At 40.5% G+C, this 23,904-nt stretch overlaps 1 protein-coding gene across 2 annotated transcripts in view; it reads left to right on the forward strand.

The window, feature by feature from the left end:
• Positions 1–23,904, forward strand: part of GNG2 (G protein subunit gamma 2) — a 101,048-nt gene that overhangs the window by 49,431 nt on the left and 27,713 nt on the right. Inside the window, exon 1 of one of the 2 annotated variants that reach the window (XM_023726178.1) lies at positions 14,086–15,955. The exons of the other annotated variant lie outside the window; for it this stretch is intronic. The gene's annotated coding sequence lies outside the window, so the exon portion shown is untranslated. Of the gene's footprint in view, positions 1–14,085; positions 15,956–23,904 lie in introns of those variants that run through there. 2 annotated transcript variants of the gene reach the window in all.

Below are 23,904 nucleotides of genomic sequence, written 5' to 3' on the forward strand. Positions count from 1 at the left end.
ATGCCCCTTTCTTCTTCATATAGTCCAGCTTCTCGGATTATTTGCTCAGCATACTGATTGAATAAGTCTGGTGAAAGGATACAACCCTGACGCATATCTTTCCTGATTTTAAACCACGTGATATCTCCTTGTTCTGTTTAAACAACTGCCTCTTGGTCTATGTACAAGTTCTGGATGGGCACAGTTAAGTGTTCTGGAATTCCCATTCTTCACAATGTTATCCATAATTTGTTATGATCCACACAGTCGAACGCTTTTGCATGGTCAGTAAAACACGGGTAAATGTCTTTCTGGTGTTCTATGCTTTCAGCCAAGATCCGTATGATGTTAGCCATAATATCCCTCATTCCACATCCTCTTCTGAATCTAGCTTGAATTTCTGGCAGTTCCCTATCGATGTACTGCTGCAACCATTTTTTAATTATCTTTAGCAAAATTTTACTTGCATGTGACATTAATGATATTGTTTGATAATTTCCGCATTCTGTTGGATCACGTTTGTTTGGAATGGGCACAAATATGGATCTCTTCCAGTTGGTTGGCCAGGTAGCTGTCTTCCAAATTTCTTGGCAAAGATGAGAGAGTGCTTCCAGCATTACATCCATTTGTTGAAACATCTCAATTGATACTCCATCAGTTCTAGGAGCCTTGTTTTTCGCCAATGCCTTCAGTGCAGCTTGGACTTCTTTCTTCAGTACCATCGGCTCTTGATCATATGCTACCTCTTGAAATGATTGAACATCAACCAATTCTTTTGGGTACAGTGACTGTGTATTTCTTCCATCTTCTTTTGATGCTTCCTGCGTTGTTCAATATTTTCCCTATAGACTCCTTCAATATTGAAACTTGAGGCTTGAATTTTTTCTTCAGTTCTTTCAGCTTGAGAAATGCTGGACGTGTTCTTCTCTTTTGGTTTTCTAACTCCAGGTCTTTGCACATTTCATTATAATACTTAACTTCGTCTTTTCGAGCCACCCTTTGAAATCTTCTGTTCAGCTCTTTTACTTCATCATCATCATTTTACTATAGAAAGAATTTATCAGAAGGATATGGGATGCTGGAGGGCATGAGACGACTGAGGGGAGGGTTGGAGAACCTTAAAGTTTAGAGGCTAGGTAGTTAGAAGTAATGCCAAAATCACAGCACAGAGCTGTTACAGAGAAGACGCCACTTCGCCTCTGCCGGACACAGACACCATACTTGCACAGCCAACTGCTAGAACTGGGAGCTTAAAAGCTGCCTCTGGAACTGCTGCCCCACCCACAGCCACAATCCACATCACTGGCTTCTGATTTAGTATCTGGGCAGGAACCTGGGTAGTGTACCCACATGTTAGCTGCGAGGAAGACTGGAAATGAATTTTAGCTTCTACCTTAGAACTTAGCAAGAAAATCAGTTGCAAGGAAAGAAGGAGAATAACAAAAGTGCCCTGCAATCTTGCACAGCCTTGTTAGAGAGGCGTTTGTAGATGGGTGCTCACTTGTGATACTCAGGCCTCCACAGGGGTTCATTGTAGGGATAATTAACTGTCTTGGCCCACCCTTCTAGAAAGGAGGCTCATCACACTTGGGGAGGAGGAAATCCACCTAAGGCAGCTGGAGCACCATCCCTATGGGTGCCTGGCCTTCCCAAGCTGCTGCAACTGCTCTTCATACTAACACCCTCTTTCACTCCAGTGTTGGGAGACAGAGAATATACTCAGTGATAAAAACCACTGTGTGTTTTCTGTATATAAAATGCATGCATAAAGCATGATTTGTTTTAATCCTGGTATGGAATTTTCATGTTTAGGGAGTGAGGAAGAGACTGGATTTAGAATGTGATTACAACTCAGTAGAGAAAAAGATTTTTTTTCTTTTAGTATTTCTATAACGTCTCTAGAACAACAATTCCCAATATTTCAAACTGGAAGAGCCCTTTTAAAAATAAGATAAAAATTTGGAAGTGTCTGCATATTTCATGGTATGGGCTATATTTTTAACATCCACTGATTTAGAAAGCTGCTAATAACTGAAGTATACTTTTAAGTGAATTTGCATTTTATTTATCACACCATCTTCTATCTATATTTGGCAAAATGATAGAACATACTTGTGTAGGATATATTTTACATCCAGCCTATAGAAAATACTTGGTGAGTCTGTGTGCTTGTGAACCCCTTGCAGTGACCCCATGGCCTTATTACTAAGATCTGCTGGAGGCACAGGTTTAAAAGCCCCTGAACTTGGTTCAAGCTGGAAGCCTCTGCCAATTCTCAGTGGACCAAGCTGGCAGCAAATCGATGGTGCCTTGGGAGAGACTGGTTCCCCCCAATATGCTGGCTATGCTTTTCTGACATCTCATTGATTTTTAAGGTGCTGATTCATGCATATATTTTTTTCAGCATAGAAAAATGCACAATACATGTGCACACCATTATAATACAGAAAATAAAAGCCATTTCTAGAACTATTTGAACAGATGTTTATGGCTGGCTTCAAAACAGGGGTCTTGAGTAGAAACACACCAACAATAATAGCAGATAAGACTTAGGAAACAATGATAGCTCATTTCCCTCTCTACTCTTGGTATTAAGCAAAATTAAACCTACATATGAAACGAGTCCCATTCTCTTTTCATCAGAGATTCCGCTTAGCAAGGAAATAATGGACAGCTTTTTCAGCTGTTCTGTCCTTTTCTCTTTGTTAAGGGTGTTCTCTTGTGACATTTAATTTGAACTACTGCCTGTTTCAATAACGTAACAGTTTGATTAGGTCAGATAGAAAAGGCAGAGGTCTTTAAAAGAGCACAGGATTTTAATTTGAAGATTTGATACTAACCAGTTCCTGGCTCCTATGACCCTGGTGGCCTCCCTTGGATTCCATTCCCCTCCCCTCATCACTAGTGGTTTCTTCCTGAAGAACAAAATACTCTAGACTAACTCTCCCCGGGTGATGCAAATGGTTAAGCACTTGGCTAGTAACTGAAATACTGGAGGTTTGAGACCCCTCAGAGGTGCCTCTACTTGCAAAAAAACCAACCATTGAAAATCCTATAGAGCACAGTTCTACTCTGACACTTATGGGGTCACCAGGGATTGGAATCAATTCCATGACAACTGGCTTTGGTAACTTTAGTTGCTGGTCTTTACCAGTTTGAAGTTGGTGCAAAGCAAGAGCCACTGTGAGATTAAGTTTAGAATATAAAGCTGTTAACTTAAAAAGAGGAGCCTAGTGGTGCAGTGGTTAAGTGCCTGATTGTTAACCAAAAAGTCAACAGTTGGAATCCACCAGCCACTCTGCGGGAGAAAGATTTGGCAGTCTGCTTCTGTAAAGATTAACAGCCTTGGAAACCCTATGGGGCAGTTCCAGTCTGTCCTGTAGGGTTGCTATGAGTCAGAATCAACTTGAAGGCAACGAGTTAACATAAATAGGCTGTATGTGCCGATATGAAAACAGGCATTAGAGGTTATGTATTTGTTTGGGTCTTCCATTCATTATCTATGGCTATGTAACAAATGACCCCAAGCTTCGTGGCTTAAAACAACAAAGTTTTGTTATCTAACAGTATCTGTGGGTTAGGACTCCAATAGCAGTGTAATTGGTTGACTTTGGCTCAAGGTCTCTTAAGAAACTGCATTACGGTGTTAGCTGGAGCTGTAATCATCTGAGGCTCGACTGTGTCTGGAGGATGTGTTTCCAAGCTCACTCATGTGGCTGTTGGCAGGAGGCTTCAGTTCTTATCACAGAGGCCTCTCCATAGGACTGCTCATGACATGGCTTCCTCCAGAGCGACTGACCCAAGAGAGCCCAAGATGAAAACCACAGTCTTTTATAGCCTCATTTGAGACGTAACACATACAATTATTTATGCCACATGCTATTGGTCATACATGGGTATCACTACCAGAATGCAGGAAATATTGCGGGCAATCATGGAGATTGGCTACCACAGATCCGTCAGGCTTCCTGAAGCCATGGATAGCTTTAGTCTTTGTAAGTCTGGTGCTATGTAATAATAATACCCTATCATATTTTGAAAACGATTTTTATACTTTGCTTAAAAAATGTAAACTTTATTGTTATTATGTTTAAGTAAAATAAGCTTGTAAAACCTATAAATAATAGATGCTAGCGTGCAGTTGGAGCCCTGATGGTGCAGTGCTTAAGGGCTCAGCTGCTAACCAAAAGGTCGGCAGTTCAAATCCACCAGCAGCTCCTTGGAAACCCTATGGGGCAGTTCTACTCTGTCCTATAGGGTCACTTTGAGTCAGAATCGACTTGACAGCAATGAGTTTGGAATGTGCAGTTGGAAGAAAGATGTGGCAATCTGCTTCCATAAAGATTATAACCTTGGAAACCCTGTGTGACAGTTCTATTCTGTCCTATAGGGTTGCTATGAGTCAGAATTGACTTGACAGCAATGGGTTTAATGTGTAGTTTAGAAACTGAAAGTTTCATATGAACCCTTTATAGTTATAGTCAATCTTTCAGTGTGTAGACTTCCAGACTTTTCCTAGCCATGTAATAACATAGATTTTTATATGATTGTACAAATATATTTTGTAAAATACTATGTACTATTCTGAATCTTCTGTGAATATCTTTCAATATCAGTATATAAAATTCATTCTTTTTACTAGCTCATAGTATTCTATTGAATGACTGTAGCAAATAGAACGATTATCAGAATTATTTAACCAGTCCCTACTAATGGACAGTTGAGGGGTTTTTACTAGTTTTTTAATTAAAATGAGAATTGACTTTGTACATGTATCTTTGCATGCTGTGTGAGAATTCTATAGGATCAGTTTTCAGAAGGTAAATTCTTGAGTGAAAGGGTGCCTGCATTAAAAATGTATTAGCTATTGCTGAGTTGTCTGCTAAAAATATTGTACCTAATTTTACTCTTTTCAATGGTGACAAAAGTGCCCCAAACTCCTGCCCTCTAATGTCAGCATTACTTCACTTTGATTCTTGCTGCGATTTTGAGGAAGGCATGGTGCTATACTTGGTAAAAAGGAACTTAAAACAAAAAGAAGGGAAAAAAGGCCTGTGGTAAGATCAGAGCAACCATAGGGAGAATGAAAGACCCCATGAATTGCTGATTCCTAGGCCCCAGCTCTCCCTACAGAGTTGTGCACACAGGTCCAGGGCCCAAGGTTGGCTTCTCCACCATGAGTATGAACACCTGGGATATTTGCCCAACTCATCCCTTAATGAGATAAACTCTGATGTCTTTAGGTATCTGTCTGTGTTTTGTTGAAGGCAGTAATAGCCTAAAATTGAAGATAAGTGGATCATGGAAAGCAAGCTTCCCCCAGTTCTTCCCAACAGTCTGCCACCATTCCTTCCTTAAAATCTCACTGTTGCTTTGGCTGACAACTTGGACTCTAGATCCTTTAAACAGCTCACAAATTGTCTGAGAAAAGTAATGCATTGATAACAGCCACTAATGTATAAGTCAGGTTAATAGTTCAGATTAGTTAGAGAGACCAAGACTCTGAAGGAATGGATTACATTCATTCAACAAGTAATAAACATCGAGTGCCCACTGTAGGCCAGAAGCTATAATAGGTCTTAAGGATATAATCATGAGCCAAAACAGACACCCACATGGAGCTTCCAGTCTAGTGGGGGAGATGAACAACAATCAAATAATCACAAATTTACAAACTGTAATTATGTCTAGCAATGAGCAGTAGTTCAGGAAGCCAGGAAAGTGGAGATCTGAAGAATGAGTATGAGGTCAGTAGGAGAGAAACTGAGAAGGGCATACCAGGCAGAAAACAAATAGAGCACGTGCAAAGGCCCTGAGGTGGGAAGGAGTTGGACTGTTTGAAAAGCTGAAAAAGGCCAGTGTGGCCAGAGTGGATCAAAGCAAGAGATGAGGCTGAAGAAGGAGCAAGATCATACATGGCCTACACATTTTGCTGGAAGAAGCAGTTTGAAAAAAGGAATTCAGGACCTGAAAATGTTCCAAAAAGGCCAATATGGGGAGGGGACGGATAGTGATGGATATCGGGCTGGAAGGGAGAGATCTCAGCTGGGTAAGAAGGCCCCAGGGACTCTATGAGTCATATACCTCCTGCCCCTCATTCTCCACCTGGGCTTCATGGGCAAAATGCTATTATGCTGGGACCTGTTATTGCACATAGCACACACTCCCGGGGCTGAGCAGCCTTGCCAGGGCCTCCCCTTCTCCCCTCACAGACTTACAAGTCTGTGCCCCACTTTGCCTTTCAGTCACCAAGGAGGATTCCAGCAAAAGTCCATGCCCAATTCTATTAATTGAATTATAGAAGAAAGGCCCTAGTGCATTCAGCAAACCTTAATCCAACTCCAGTCCCAAAAAACCAAACCCACTGCCGTAGAGCAGATTCTGAGTCATAGCGACCCTATAGGACAGAGTAGAACTGCCCCATAGGACTTCCAAGGCTGAAAATATTTATGGAAGCAGACTGCCACATCTTTCTCCTGCGGTGCGGCTTGTAGGTTCAAACCGCAGACCTTTCAGTTAGCAGCTGAGGGCTTTAACCAATGTGCCACCAGGGCTCCTTAATCCATCTCCACATTACCCTAAAATATTCAATGTTTTAAAAAGCCCATAGCAGCGTGCCTCTAAAGCAGCACTTAATTGACATAATATGGGTCATCTGTCTACATGGAATTAGCTGGCAGAGTCTGCAGAACAACCTACTTTCCCTCCCTTTTGCCTTTGGTTTTTGAACTTCTAAAATGCGTCACTGCTGCTTAAGTCAGTTTTGAGCCATTATTTAACAAAGAGGTTTACAGCTGAGAGCTGTGCTTCTAGCTTCAGAATTGGTCTAGCAGTGCAATTGTCAAGGCCCTGGGAACCGGGTCGGCCTGTAAGTTATGCTCACCAATCTGGCTGGCTTTAGCCCTTGCACTAATGTAAAACAACAAGTCGTGGTGTGTCATGCTTCAATGGGATAGGCTTTACAAAAACTATGTGCGTGTGCGTTTGTGTGCGTGTGTGTGAGGGTTGGAAAAATGGGTGAATAAATTCTATTAAGGAACAGGAAGAGAATACTTTTATGTCCAGGCCTATGAGAATGAAATAGTTCTTGAGTGTGACCTTGGTGCTGTTGTGTCCCATCTTGGGAAGCAACCGAGCAAAATGGCCAAGTATGTGGCCTTGGAGTCCCATCACCTGTGTTCAAATCCTGGCACCACCACTTACTAGCTGGGGAGTTATAACTTATCTGAGCTTCATTTTCATCATCTGTAAAATGGGAATAATAATAAGCTTTTCTAACTGGGTTTTTGTTTGGATTAAAGGAGTTGAGGCATGAAAAGATCTTTGTATAATCGCTTAATAAAAGAAAAATACAGCTAATAGTGCAAGGCACTGTCTTAACTGCTTTACGTGTATCAACTGATATGATCTTCATGGGATCATATCCCATTCTATTATGGAGGCACAGAGGTTAAGTAACTTGCCCAAGATCACATAGGTTGTGGATGGCAGAACAGCCTCAGACTCGAGCAGTCAGTCTCAAAGTCTGAGCTCCTAATCACTTTGCTGTACTGCCTCTGGACATACCTATAGATGTTAGCTTTCATCTAGGATGGATAAAAGGATGGAGGAAATATGGTGGGAATGGTCAGAGGGGAAGAACAAGAGAGCACTAGGATTCTCTTACACCTTAGGCAAAACTGTAAGCCCCTCCCTCGTTCCCACCCCCGTAGCCCCTGAATTACAGTGGCTCAGACTGAATACTGAGTGTATCCTGATAGTGTTACACTCTCATTGGAAACTCCTAATCCCAGTGAGGTGAGAGAGAGAGACTGTTACTTCCTGCTGTTGTTATGGTTGCTCCAGGTCAGCAAAGGCCAATCAAGGGTCTTTCTAGTGGTACTGGCTGCCATCCCCCGGGCAGAACCACTCTTGTGGGCTGAGTCCTGTCCTATTTCATTACTGCTGGGCTTCTTCAGACAAAGCAGAAGATGTGCCCAGGGACAGATTTCCCACAACAGAATTGCTTGATTGACCAAATCTGACATTCCAGAGAGTTATTCCTTGCAGGGTTACCAGCCTAGATTCTTCTTTCTAATATATCAATGATTCTAATATGAGGCCAAAGCCACCACGCAGAGGAACAACATCATGTGGGCAGTCCTTCGCAAAAACCTTAGACTGGATGTTATATGACAAGACATAGTTCAGGTTTTTGTGTTGTTTCCTTGAGGTGGGAGATTTTCCTGGAAAAGCTCAACTAAATATTTCAGTAAAATTGCTGAAGTTCACTACTCTGCTGGAAGTTTGCCTTAACATCTAATCTTATGGTTCTGCTTTAAAAGTGCTGCTGCTGGGGAAATATTTAGAGATGAAGTATATAATGATGTCTGCAACCTAATTTAAAGTGATGGAGAGAGAAGACAAAAAGCAGAAGGGACAACAATTGTTAAATCTAAGTGGTAGTTGTTTTATTCTTCCAACTTTTCTGTATTTTTTTAAAAAATTAAATAATTAAGAATTTGAAGAAAAATAACAGCATTCAAAAATAAACTTTACAAGGAAGAGTTAAAAAAAAAAACAAAAAATAGTTGCTTCGGATAGTAAGCTGTACAATGGGAGGACCGTACAGATAAGTGGTTCTTTTCTATGTTTATTCATTGGATAAGGTGGAGAATCAGAGACCTGGAGAAGGCAGGTCCTAGGGAGGAGCAACCAGTGGAGAAGGTGTGCTCCAGACAAAGAAATTAGTATCATGGCTGTTAGTATTGCTGAAGAACTAGAAGTTACTATGGGAGTGGAGATTACAGCCTTTGAATTTCACTTATAAACCTAATCTTAGGATTGATGAACTTTGAGTTATCCAGTTTCTCATTTACTCTGTATTTTCCCTTAAAACTGATCCAATAATAACAACAACACATATATAACAATAGTGTAACAACAATAGTATGGATTACACTTCAACATAAAGAAAACAAGAATCCTCGTAACTGGATCAATAAACAATATCATGATAAATGGAGAAAAGATTGAAGTTGTCAAAGATTTCATTTTACTTGGATCCACAATCAACACCCACGGAAGCAGCAGTCAAGAAATCAAAAGACACATTGCACCGGGCAAATCTGCTGCAAAAGACCTCTTTAAAGTGTTGAAAAGCAAAAATGTCACCTTGAAGACTAAGGTGCGCCTGACTCAAGCCATGGTGTTTTCAATTGCCTCATATGCATGCGAAAGCTGCACAATGAATAAGGAAGACAGAAAACGAACTGATGCATTTGAATTGCAGTGTTGGCCAAGAATATTGAATATATCATGGACTGCCAGAAGAACGAACACATATGTCTTGGAAGAAGGAAATGCTCCTTAGAAGGGAGGATGGCAAGACTGTCTTGGGTACTTTGGACATGTTATCAGGAGGGACCAGTCCCTGGAGAAGGACATTCTGCTTGATAAATTAGAGGGTCAGTGAAAAAGAGGAAGACCCCCAATGAGATGGATTGACACAGTGGCTGCAACAATGGGATCAAACATAGCAGTGATTGTGAGAATGGAGCAGGACTGGGCAGAGTTTTGTTCTGTTGTACATAGGGTTGCTATGAGTTGGAACTGAGTTGGTGGCATCTAAACACAAAACAACAACAATGGATGCGTGTGTATGGGTGTGCATATATATGGATGTGTATATATATATATATACATATATATATGTATAATCAGTTGCCATTTAGTCAACTCCTACTATGGTGACCCCATGTGTGTCAGAGTAGAACTGTACTCTACAGGGTTTTCAATGGCTGATTTTTTGGAAGTAGATCACAGGGCCTTTCTTCTGAGGTGCCTCTGGGTGGACTTGAACCTTCAACCTTTGTTGCTGATTTTGTTTTTTTGTTGTTGCTTTGTGACTTAGGAAGCTGTGTGTTACAGAGTAGAACCGCTTCATAGAGTTTTCTTGGCTGTAATCTTTACGGAAGCAGATCACCAGGCCTATTTCTTCCACAGTGCAGCTGACTGAATTTGAACCGCCAACCCCTTGGTTACCAGCCAAGGGCAAACCATTTGCTCTACCAAGGAACCTCCTTCAAATCTCATATGCATGCGAAAGCTGCCAAAAGAATGAACACATCTGTCTTGGAAGAAGTACAGCCAGAATGCTCCTTAAAAGCAGGGATGGTGAGACTTCATCTCACGTACTTTTGGTTATTGGCCCAGCACTTAACCATTTGTGCCACCAGGGCTTCTTTTGTGGGTCATTAGGCAACATAAAATGGACAAGTCAGACCAAGACAAGATGGAAGGGGACCACCATCTTGGGCAGATTCTTCAGGTTTGAAAGAAATACTGATGAAGACACTTATCAAAATTACCCTAGCTCTTGCTTTTATCCTTTCTCCTTGAATCATCATGAAAGATTTTCACTGCTAAGGGTGGTCAGGGTGGTAGAGGGATTAGAATAAGCACTAACTGTTTTGGCAAGAGGTTTTGTAGATTATTTTGGGTATTAAGCCCCATCTAACATTATCTGATAGTAATGAAGTGTCAATAGTTTTTAATCTGTTTAAAGCTTTTAATAGACCGCATGAGTGATGTGCTTGCAGTGTGTATCACAAATTAACTAATTCATTTGTAAGTACAATACCTAATTAGAGCAGTCTAAGGAAGCACCAGGAGTTCCTGGGTGGTGCAAATAGTTAATGCATTCTTTTGCTAACCAAAAGATTGAAGGTTCAAATCCACCCAGAGGCACCTTGGAAGAAAGGCCTGGGGATCCACTTTAGAAAAATCAGCCATTGAAAACTCTCTGGAGCACAGTTCTACTCTGACACACATGGGGTCACCAGGAGTCGGAATCGACTCAATGGCAACTGTTTTTTTTTTTAATATATTGTTGTAGTTTAAGTGAAAGTTTACAATTCAAGTTAGTCTCTCATACAAAAATTTATACATACATTGTTATGTGACCCTAATTGCTCTCCCTATACTGTGACAGCACACTCCTTTCCACCCCTGATTTCCTATGTCCATTCAGCCGGCTCCTAACCCTCTCTGCCTTCTCATCTCACCTCCGGACAGAAGCTTCCCATTTACTCTCAGGTATTTACTCGAGCAACTGGTTTTTAAGGGCTCCTATGTGGCTGTGATCTGGTGGGTCCAATAGCAGAGAGAAATCTTTGATGATGACATTTGTTGTATTAAATCTCATGAGCTAGTTAGCTTTATAAGATTTTGCTTGAAGAGGTTTTTGATTTTTGTTTGTTTTTAATTGTCAATACAAGTTTGAACTGGTCTTTAATATTGACCAGGTTCACTCATTTGTTCACAGCTGTGGAAGAAACTTGAAAATGGTATGACGGGGATCTCTGTAAAATGGGGGCAATAGACAAAGGCACACATGTCATTAGGAAGAGCAGAAGAGCCTGTCACTTGATGAATTCTTGCATGAGTTTCACTTCAAGAGAATCTGTTTCTACTGAGGTGTTTGCTTTGCCTTTACCTTGTCAGAAAACTATGTAATCCAAAGTATGTAATGTTTTCCTTCAGCTGTTAAGAAACTCTGGCACGGTTAGAGCTCAAATGTATTAATGAATTCAGTTATCTGTTTCTGCTGCTCCCTTTCATTTTTCTTTTTTGTGTTTTTAGAATAAGGGCATCATCTTCAACAGAAAGGAGCCAATGTCTTGTAAAGGCAGTTAAACGAGCTCTTGGATAAGAATGGCAACTTTGGGTTGAGAAATTTATATTTTATCATATTAAGTCTCCGCTCCATTATGAGGAGGAAGGATGCATTTGAGTGTAATAATTATGACTGACTCATAATATAATGTGTTTGATTCCTTGTAAACTGTTACTGTCCCAAATAAAATGAATAGAACAAAGAGCATAAATGAATTCACAAAAGACACCTAAGCTGGTCTCAGGATACAGGAGGGATTTTGAGAGGCAGCAGGAAAGCACACTGAATATGGAGTAAATGGAAAATTAGGAGGGAAACAGGCAAACACGATACCTTAGAAGCCACCTGTTCTCTTCTGTAGTTAGAGTGACAACTCTTTTGTAATGACAGTGATTTTCTATTTTTAAAAAAGTTCCTTTATGAATTTTAGGCCTTTAAAATATTTCTCCTTAACAGAAAATTGGTAGTTTTCTAAAATATATAGTGACAAAATGCTGCTTGGAAAAAAGTGACGTTGTTCTAAATTAATACTTTGAAAGGAAAATTAATTCTTTAGCATGAAACCGTCATTCGTGCCTATGTATGTGAATTAAGCATCATGTATGTTTAGAACTTTGGAAACAGATGCTGTACTAGTTTCTCAGGCAGAAACACACTATAGAATGTGGTAGTAGGTGACAGGTGACAATATCTGTTGTAAGATAAACCTACAATTACTGTCATTTTGAGAGAGGGAGGCATTAGTAATATAAAGGATATAGCGGAACTATATATATAAAAGAGTATAAAAGTCAAGCTCCAAGATAAATTTCTTAAAAACAAGAGCCTCTTCCTATTTATTTCTTTAACCCCTACTATACAACATAATAGGAGCCCTGGTCGTACAGTGGTTAAAAGCGCTTGGCTGCTAACCAAAAGATTAGTAGTTCGAACTCACCAGCGGCTCGGTGGGAAAAAGATGGGGCAATCTGCTTCTGTAAAGATTTACAGCCTTGGAAGCCCTGTGGGGCAGTTCTACTGTGTCCTCTAGGGTCTCTATGAGTCGAAATCAACTCAAAAGCAGTGGGTTTGGTTTGGGTGGGTACAACATACTACATATAGCAGGCACCAAATGAATAAAGAACAACTGATTTAATGAATGAAATCATGCTTCATTCTATATAATCATTTTATTTCTGTATGAAATTTCCTTGTGTTGAGTGGTAGCTAATAGTGTCTAACCAAGGACTAATTTTAGATGGAAAGTCACATTTATATCTATTACTATTTCAGGCAGAATAAAATGCAGAAATTGAGTGGGTGCTGGAACGTGTCCATGATTTGCCCCCTGGGGATAAAATGTGGTTGAGAACAGTGCACCGTCGGCAGAACGTGGTGGGAAATTTTGCACATTGGCTTCCCACAAGGACCTATTTTGTGCTGAATTATCTCATATTTCAGCCTCTAGAATGCTAATGTCATAATATCATCAAAGTGCTAAAATTTCACCACCAAAATAATTCTGAAAATAATAAATGGAAATTAACTAAATTACCACACACTGTACTGGGAGAAACGATTTGTAGCTGGTACAGCTTCAGCAGTGGCCAGTGAGAGGGGAAGGAGCCAGGCGAGGGAGAGCCGGCCCAGGGAGACCTAGCTGCCTGCAGTGTGGTGAGGGCAGTGCAGGGTGGACTTAAACTTGCCCAGATAGGTGTAGGTATCCCAGCAGGGCAGGATGATGGGCAGGGGATGGCAGGGCAGGATTCCAGGGCCATCTGTTGGTTTTGAAGCTGCTGCTTGGGTAATAGTGATTAAGGCTCAGGGAGGAAGGTCTGGCCACTGGGGGAGTTGAGGCCTGACAGAAGTCCCAGCCAAATGGGTGGAATGCAAGGGACATTCTCTGAGTGCTCAGGTACCCTCAAGTCCCTGTCTGTAAAGCTGAAGGAACAACTGGTAGAAATCTGATTTCATATACATTGCCAGGCTTGTTCAGGGGTTGCCTGGGTACCAGGAGGGCAGAGTCTGCTGAAACCAAAGCTGTGGCTAGAGGAGAGGAGGTGGTGGCTAGGAAACACATGGCCTAACAGGCTTTCCCTAAACCTTTGGTATCCCTTAGGCATGTGAGCACATCTTCAGCTGATCCTCGCCTTTTCAAAATGATACCTCATTTCTGAAATTTCTTCCATCAAAATGAAAACAAAACAAAACAACAAAACAGTTGCCACTGAGTTGATTTCGACTCATGGTGAGCCCGTAAGTGTCAGAGAAGAACTGTGCTCCATAGGGTTTTTAATGGCTGATTTGGGGGAAGTAGATCACCAGGCCTTTCTTCCAAGACACGTCTGGGTGAACTTGAACCTCCAACCTTTTGATTAGCAGCCGATCGGGTTAATCATTTGCACCACCCAGAAACGCCATCAAAATGAAAATGAGTTGCTGTCCAGTCAACTCTGACTCATGGCAACCCATGTGTGTCAGAATAGAAATGTAAATTGCCAAGCCTTTCTTCCGAGGTGCCCCTGGGTGTACACAAACCACCACCTTTTCAGTTAGCAGCAAAATGAAAGCAGTACCCGAACGCTCTGGAGTCAAACACCCAGTAGTCACTACTTCCCAGTGAAACCCAGTCGCTGCCAGGAAGTGGGGTGGCGAAGGAGCAATTTTTCCATACTGCACTTGCTGAGCCCTAGGAGGAAAGCACAAGAAAATTGCATCCATTTGTCAGACGGCAATGACATGAGTGTTTTCCTTCTTACAGCAATCTCCTCTGTAATCTTCCTGCCAGATGCAACATCCTCTGGGGGATTTGACTTGGAACCAGAGATCCGTGCCAAGTTTATTAGAACGATGTCTTTTTTATTACTTAACATCCAGCCAATAGTATAAATCCTGCACACAACAAATTTCCTCTGATTAAAGGTATTTAGGATTAATCAAAGGAGATTTGTTGTTCCCTGAAAGTCAAAATCAGGCTTTTTTATTTTCTTTAATCAGACCACTGAGCTATTTAGCCATGGTTATTTTAATCACAGAAACAAATCTGAACTTTTGGCCGTTTCCTTATTAACCATCAGATATACTGCATTAATAACTAACAATCAAACATGCCCTATCCTCACCCACCTCAAAAAAGGAAGAAGACTAAAGCTACAGGATAATGAGTCAGAAGTGCTGGGGAGAACAAAGTAGAACACAAGTGACCCTCTAAAACTTCGTTATTTGACAGTATCAAAGAGACCTGTCAAGGTTGTGGCCCAGCAGCTTTGGCCCTGTTGACAACCGGTCATCATGCACATTGGTAACTAGAGGCAAAGAGCAGCTTTGACCTAATTCCGTGTCTTAGTTGTTCTTATGTAGACAGCGGTTCCAATAGAGGGCATTTTAAAAAATATATAAAGTCAACATTGACCTCCTTCATTTAACAAAGGGAGCAGTTTTTGCAGTTTCTTCTTGATAAGATAAGGCTAAAGTTGAACTCAAATTTTAAAAATATCAATTCATCCCAATTACACAAAAGTATTTTCTAAAAATAAAACAGCAAATTGTTCATCCATGAGAAAGTGCTTACCTTGTGTTTTGCATGCTCTTTAACCAATGACATGGTTCTCAAAGTAAAGAAGCAAAGAAGTAAGTACATAAATAAATAAATACACTAATATATAGCACTAAAATAAGAAAGCCTTTACTTGAATCCAGCTATAGAATAGAAACTAAAGCAGATTGGTTACTTAAGCGCAAAATTAACTCTACTGCACTGGATCTGTTTTTCTCTTACATTCACTGTGAAAGAATTAAAAATTAAAACTGTTCTTGTTTTTGGAGAAATTCTTGTATATTATCATCAAGGAAATAGAATTTAGAAAACTTTTCTAATTCAGCTAGAGTAAAAGCATCATTAATCTAAATTCTATTAATTCATAATTTGTTGCATTTCAGATAGTGGCTGGCTTGATGGTTAATTTTACTCAACAAGCCTTGTCTTGTGGATAATACTGCAGTTGAGAGTGTAGACAAGATTGTAAGAATAATGTTTAAAATATTAAAAGAATAATTTGTTTTTGAACATCCTTATGATCTTTACAGCTAACTCTTTGCATACTAATAGTGAACATGCCAGATGCAAATTATTTTATCTAGGCATTAAAGCAGGTTCCCAAAGAGCTCTTACCACAGAAAACGCTGCCAATATAGTTTGAATTACTCTTGGAACTTAAAAATAATACATTTTCTCTATAATTTAAATGTTTTAGACTGGTCTTCGCTTCTACATAGTTTGATGATCAAAGTTTAACAGCATAGCCAGCCCCACCCAGTGGGTTCCTGGACCCCAAATGAAAGGTAAATTTGTACGCCAACTGAACTTGAGCTGTTTGAGACTCTGTTTGAACATGTTCTGCCCCAGTAATGGTTATGGTTCAGCGACTGGGTCAAGGTAGTGAGCATTAATGAATAGATGTTGATTAGGTAAAGTATAGAGCAGCTTAAGATTATCTTTCAAGACTGTGTTGCTGAGTCTTTGGTGTAAGTTCATTGAACATCTACTGTGTTCCAGTTCTAGGTGTTTATAGGCACACAGAACTGAGATAACTCCTACTCTCATGGAGCTTACAGTCTGTCTAGGGAGAGAAGAACTACACACACACACACACACACACACACACACACACACACAACTAGATATAATTACAAATTGTGATACAGAAGTACTCTGAAGGATAGGAACAAGGTGCTGTGAGAGATACAACAGGGAAGACCTACTTTGGATACAACTTATGAATGGAAAGGTCCAGGTGAGCAGCAGGGATGTTGAGCTCTTAGACTAGTGCCCGTGAATAGTTCTTAGTCCCTTCTTCCCTTTCATCCTTTGTAGACAGGAGAAGATGAGGAGAATGCCCCAATCATGTCTTTTACCTCTGTTACTGCCAATACTGAACTTTCATAACTAAGACATCATTAATTTACATAGGCCTCGCAAATTGTTACCACTGGGGTCATGGAAACATGGGAGGCAATGTGGAATGGTGAAAGGGTACTAGGGTGCTTAGGAAGACCTGAGTTTCTCTCATGGGGAAAGGGTCAGGGGAAATACTTACAAATTTTATTAGGATTAGAATGATCTTTGTTCTGCTCTGGACTTTGCCAAGAACTAGCTGTATGCCCTTGGACAAGTCACCTAACTTGATTGAATCTCTCATTCTTCTTAAAATGAGAGATGATCTCCAAGACCCTTTTAGAGCCAAAGTCATGAATGGCTGTAAGGTACAATGGTTAAAAAAAACAAACAAACAGACAACAGATTCCAGGCTGTGAGGGTTCAAATCACAGCTTTGCCACCCATTTGTGTGACCCTGGGCAAGTTTCTTTTCTGTGCATCAGTTTCCACAACTGTAAAGTGGGGGGTATTAGTCCCCACACATAGTGTTGAATTCAATGGATTACTCTAAGTAGTCTTAGAACCATGCCTGCCTCACAGTAAGTACTTAAGAAGTGTTACTATTATTATCAACCCAGGAAAGGACATCACCTCCTTTAGGGACAGGACTCCAATAAAGGCAGAATGCGAAAGACACTGGAGTGAATGTATAAATGGAATACTGTGTGAGAACCAAGAATTTACATTTCCACAATTCCTACCAAATTGTTTCAGGCATGTTTTAAATATGAAACATTTTATTGCTGGAAGAAGGGCCATGCCAATAGAATGCTGTATTTGATATCTGCAGGGCATTTAGGTTGTTTCCACCTTTTGACTATTGCAAACAGTGCTGCAATGAACATTGGTGTACAAGTCTCTTTTTGAGTCTCTGCTTTCAAGTCTTTTGAGTGTATACCTTGGAGTGGAATTGCTGGGTCATATGGTAGTTCTGTTTTCCACAATGGCTGTACCATTTTGCATTCTTGCCAGCAATGGGTAAAGGGTTCCAATTTCCCCACATCCTCACCAGCATTTATTATTTTCAGTTTTTTAGTGCTAACCATCCTAGCGGGAGTGAAATGGTATCTCATAGTTTGGATTTGCATCTCTCTGATGGCTCATAAAGGAACCCTGGTGGCACAGTGGTTAAAGCGATCAACTGCTAACTGAAATGTCAGCAAGTCAAACCCACCAGCGGCTCATAGGGAGAAATATGTGGCAGTCTGCTTCCATAGAGATTTACAGCCTCGGAAACCCTATGGGATTGCTATGAGTCGGAATCGACTTGACAGCAGTGGGTTTAGTTTGGGTTTTGATGGCTAATGAAGAACAATTATTGTGCACCATAGAGTCAAGTCCAACTCACATGAATCCTATATGACAGAGTAAAACTGCCCTGTAGGTTTCCTAGGCTGTAATATTTATGGGAGCAGATTGCCAGATCTTTCTCCCAAGGAGCCATTGGGTGGGTTTGAACCATTGATCTTTCAGTTAGCAGCCAAGCACTTAACCATTGCACCACCAGGGCTCCTTAAAAGAGTGATCCCATTGCCGTCGAGTTGATTCCAACTTATAGTGACCCCATAGGGTTTCCAAGGCTGTAATCTTTACAGAAGCAGACTGCCACATCTTTCTCTCACAGAGCAGCTGGTGGGTTCAAACCGCAGACCTCTCAGTTACAGCTGAGCGCTTAACCACTGAGCCACCAGGGCTACACTAAAAGAGCAATAGGAACTAGTTTTTCTGTGACAAATTAGGATAGCATGATGGGAAGGAAATTGCTTGTGAATGTTGTAAAATATAAAATGTAGCTTTTTAGATGAAAACAAAAGGAGAAGAAAAAGACAAGAAATTAAGTCTACTTAGAGAAAAACCTAGTTCCTTGAAATTCTTCTGGAGACCAAAGCACTAGGGTCTTTCCTGTGTTCTTTGCTTTGCATGAATCCCTTTAGGGAGAAGAAGCCTCAAGTTCCAGTGGGTATAACCAGCCAATTTCTCTTAGCACTAACACCCACACCCTGACCCCCAATCCCTATCAACCACCCAACACTTGCTTTCACCTTAGAAACATCTCTGGACTTTTCACCCTCTCCGACAATTTCTACTACCCCTTGTTTGTCCCCAGCCTTGTAGCTTCCTCCCTCAAGACTTCTCCCTGTCTTTAGTCTCTCCTCCCTCTCCAAAGACTTTTCAGAAGGAGCTCAGTTTTTCCTAAAGAGAAAGAAACAAAAAAGGCTTTATGTGGGAGTCTGTTTAAGAAATAACCGACTCCTGTTTATAAAGGCCCCTTTCATCCTGTTTGCTGGTATGTGCTTCCTGAACAGCCACGGGTGGGAAGTCTCAACAGAGTCCAGTCAAAGACTGCAACTGCTAATTTCCAAGGCTGAGGGCTGGGGGTGGAGAAGAAGGGGAGATGTGTGTGCTGCCATGCAGATACTTTCCAGAGTTACTCACAGCGGCCCCAGGAACACTCTTCAAACATGCTAACATGCATTTTGTTAGCGGCACCTTTCTTTCTGGCAAACAACTTTATGGGTACAGGGTGGTTTTGTTTTTCACAGAATACCCTTATTTAAAAATAACAACTGAGCAAAGAAAATAATAGGCATCGAGTAGGAAATGGTTGGAACTCGTCTAAGGTTTTTCTCTGTCATAGGGCAGCAAGGGGTTGCCCTGGTAAGCCAACCTGTCACATGTCCTCTTGGGACCATCAGGATCATGCCCAGAGTGAGATGGAGCTACCTAAATTTCCCTCATGGTCTTGGGTCTTAAGTTAGAATTATGTAGGGAAAATCAAGCTTCCAGAAAATGTGATTCCGAACCTGTGGAGGTAAAGAGAGGGTTGGTGTGGTGATTCACAACTTTTTTTGAAGCTGTGACATTGAGTGGTTGGTTTCACTTTGTGCCACATATGCAAATATCTATATGTACATACATTTACATTTTTTAATTCTGTATTGGTGACTACATACACACACACACACACATTTATTTAAAGGAAAAGACATTTGTTTGGGGATTCTAAATGGATCTTAGCACCTTAAGCTGGGAGAATGCAACCATGCACCATGAATAATATGGAAAAGTGTTTCACTTTATTTTATTTTATTAAAAAAAAGATTTTATCCTAAACATGGAATAGAATGCAAAATGTGTATGAATCGAAAAACAGAACACTGCTTTGTCAGGAAAAGTCCATGGACAGAATAACTCTCCTCTCAGCCTCAGCAGACACCGTGAGACACTTCAGGTTAGGCTTGGCCAAAACAGGTCAACAGGAATGGGCAACAAAAATCAGCAAGATGCTCTATTCAAAGAGACCTGAAGTCCTCTCCCCACCTCCACCTTCATTCTATAATTATTAACTCATTACCATTTTCTGGCCCCTCATTTCAAATGCATATGTCTCCTGATATGTTTAAGCTGTTGGCCATTCATGCCTCAGTATGAATTACTTTAAACAACTGGCTTTCTGTTCTGATTGGCTTCATAGCAGGCCAAATCAGAAGTTTTGGGTTTCTAACCTAGAGTCACTTAACACGGTAGACTTGAGCAAGCCAGTTAATTCGTTTGAGCCTTAGTTTTCTAATCTGAAAACAGCAATGATAACACCTGCCTTGCCATCATCAGTTAGAAAGCATTATTTAAATATCAGTCATCATCATTACTAATCTTTTTAGTTGAGACTAGTGGTACATAAAAAAAAACCAAATGTGTTGCCGTAGAGTCAATTCTGACTCATAGAGACCCTATAGGACAGAGTAGAACTGCCCTATAGAGTTTCCAAGGGGCGCCTAGTGGATTTGAACTGCTGACCTTTTGGTTAGTAGCCATAGCTCTTAACCACTACGCCACCAGGGTTTTCTAGTGGTACATACTCATCCTTATTGACTGATTTTAGTTGAACTTCGTTAATAGATGGGGCATGATGGCAAACGGAGACATAATTTTTGAAATATAAGACATTTGGTAAGGTCAGGCTTTGAGACGTAACCTCAGCGAAGGACTTTTGCATTCACAGGTGTTAGAAGTCAGAGGAAAGAGGAAAGAGAGAGGTGAGTGAATGCTGCAACAAGCGGCTGCTCTGGAATTCTGCAGAGGACCTTGAAGTAGAAACAGCCCCCGACTGCCCAACTGCTATAAAGAAAGAAGTCCATAGATGGTTTTCATTTTAACCTGTGAGACAACCCCCAAGACACAGACTGTGGGGTTCTGAGTATACATTTCTCAAAGCAAGGACCTACCAAAAATGTAAATAATTGAAGTTAAACAGTGGTCTCACTTAGCTTTTAAAATATGTACTTTCCAGCTCATCTCTGGCAGTGCTTCTGTTTCTCTGGTGTTTATCATCCTAATAATAGCCAGCAGTTGTCGTTAAGCATGTACAAGGCACTGTCCTAAGTGCTGTACATGAATCATCTCATTTTATCATCAAAGCAACCCTAACAAGTAGGTACATTATTAATACTCCCATTTTACAGTTGACCAAACTCAGGGAGAGCATGTTTAAATAACTTGACCAGTTAGTACACGGCAGAGGAGCCATCTGAAACTAGGTAGAGTGACTGTAGAACTGGAGAGATTCTTTACCCCCTTATTGTACTTCCTCCCAACTAATAGCATGGACATTACAGGTAATATAGGAAGATAAGAAGCACTCAGAATCTGCTCCTGTGAAAATCAGAGGACAGTGACTTTCTTGGGGGCATGCTGGTCAAACTCTTTTGTGCAAAACTTGATTTGAAGGCTTAAATATACTGGAAGAGGCAGGCGATAATGCAGGGCCAAGAAGGAAAAGGATCCAAAAAGTGATCAGCTGTGTTTTTGTTTTGGCTTTTTCTTAAGCTGAGTAAGGCTTTGGGAAGAACAGAAGTCTAGGGAAATGGAGAAGATAAAGTGTCCACTTTAAAAAAATTGATCATGGTATTTAGTGAGCCCTCAAATCTGCTGCTGGTCATGATAAGTTACACTGAATTTTTGCTGTCGTCCAATTCTCCTGAAATCATCAGCTTGACGTGATGTTTGATTCTAGCACCAGGCTTCACCAAGGTGCATTTAAGTTTATTTAGAGAAGAGTCATAAAGAGCAAAGCAAAATAGTGGATTTTAGATCTTAACTTTAGAAAATATCCTATCTCTTCCAAACAAGTCAGAAATTACAAGCAAAAGTAGAATTATGTGTAATAAAAAGAAGCACAGGGTTTAGATCTGTGCTTTGGACTAATGTTTTCAGGGAAGGGACGAGAGTGATGGGCAGAAATGTAGGCCACACTTTGGTGTTCTAACAATGCTGTGATGAGCCCAAAGTGACCAGTGACACACAAGAATGGTGGTTACAACACCCTTCCCTATCTGAGATTTCTAATCTTTTAAATGATTTTTTGTTACCTTTACTAATTATTACTTTTTAAAAGTCTTCATACAAAATATCTATAATAGCCTAAACATTAAAATCACCAAACAATGATAATCTTTTTGAGAAAATACCTGGATATAGGTGTCAGATGTTTACATTTCTCTATTTTCAGACTTATTCATGTAAAATAACTTTTCACTTATGGTTTAATCTATAATAACTCCAGGTGGGTATTTTGTTTTTTTTTTTTTTTTTTTAGTACTTCAGGTGAAGGCTTACAGAACAAATAGTTTCTCATGAAACAGAAGTACACATATTGTTTTATGACACTGGTTAACAACCCCACAACATGTCAACCCTCTAACTTCTCAATTTTTTTTTTGGTAAAAATGCACATAGCCAAAGATACACCATTTCAAAAATTTCTACATGCACAGTTCAGTGACATTGACTACACTCTTCCAATTGTGCTGCTATTCTCACTTAAGATGAAGGCTCATTTAACAGTTACTACACATGTTGCCCTATGACAATGGTTAACATTCTCACAACACATCAACAATATCCTTACTCAACCTTGGGTTCCCTATCACCAGCTTCCTTGTCCCCTTCCGCCTTCTGGCCCTTGTCACTGGACTACTGTACCTCATTAGTCCCATTTGGTTTTACGGGGCTGTCCCCTCCCAGGCTGAATGGTGAACCTTGGAGATAACTTCACCACTGAGGTAAAAGGGTGTCTGGGGGCCATACTCTCGGGGTTTTCTCCAGTCTCCTTTAGGCCAGTAAATCTGGTCTTTTTTTTGTGAGTTAGAATTCTGTTCTACATCCTTCTCCAGCTCTGTCCAGATCCCTCGGTTGTGATCCTGGTCAGAGCAGTCAGTGGTGGTAGCTGGGCACCATCTAGCTGTACTGGACTCAGTCCGGTGGAGGCCTTGGTAGCTGTGGTCCATTAGTCCTTCGGACTAATCTTTTCCTTGTATCCTGTTCTCTTCATTCTCCTTGCTCCCGAAGGGATGCGACCAGTGGAGTATCTTAGATGGCCACTCACAGGCTTTTAAGACCCCAGACACTACTCACCAAGGTAGAATGTAGAACATTGTCTTTATAAACTGTGTTATGCCGATTGAGCTAGATGTTCCCCGAGACCATGGTCCTGGGTGGGCAATTTTTGTAAGCTCATCATTGACCATAAAGAGGGGGCCCTGGGAGACAGATGCTACAGTCTGAATTGAGGAGAGTTGCCAAATGCATTTCAACTGATTCCTTTTCTTGGATTGTTAATTAGTAGAAGTTAATAGTCTTCATTCTTCCTGGGCTGTTTTCTCCTCATTTTTGTCTCCCTTGACCATTAGCAGTTCCATTTGGTCAGATAATTCCATATAAGTAGATGGTCAGTCCAGCAATATGGCAAATAATTTTGTCCAGGATCAAATTTCTATAACTGATGTGATTTGGAGTCAGAATCACCACACTTCTTTTCTCTGATCTTTTTTTCCCCCCAATTTAATGGTACTAAAATTCTTCAAATTCAAATTTCCTTTTGTAAGTCAGGGCCAATAGTCTCTAGTAGACTTTAGACCACAATGCCATTGGGTAAATAATGGTAAACAATATTAGACCTCTTAGGTCAGGCAGATCTGATTCTTTCTGTCATTGGCTCAAATTGTGATTCCAGCATTATAGTTTGTCTCAGTTATATGGCCAAGGATCAAATATCAGCTAATGTCCAAAGCTGGAGAAAACTGTTGGTACCTTTGTTTCCTACTTCTATTATCAGCTCCCATTATATATTTAGATTAAACTCCTCTGCCTTTCTTACTGTCACTTGAAACATTCTGTTTGCCTTTAAATATATGACTTAGACAAGTTGTAAAACTCAGCGCTTTGCATTTATCAGATAGAAATTCTTATTTAGCCTAATAGATCACTCTTTCTCACATTAATACTGTAAACTGAACTCTTTTTTTTTTCCCCCCTTTTTCTGGTAAAAAAAAGTTGGTCTAGGTGCCCCTTCTAG

Source organism: Trichechus manatus, unplaced genomic scaffold (genome assembly GCF_000243295.1).
Source record: "Trichechus manatus latirostris isolate Lorelei unplaced genomic scaffold, TriManLat1.0 scaffold00010, whole genome shotgun sequence".
NCBI lineage: Eukaryota > Metazoa > Chordata > Mammalia > Sirenia > Trichechidae > Trichechus > Trichechus manatus.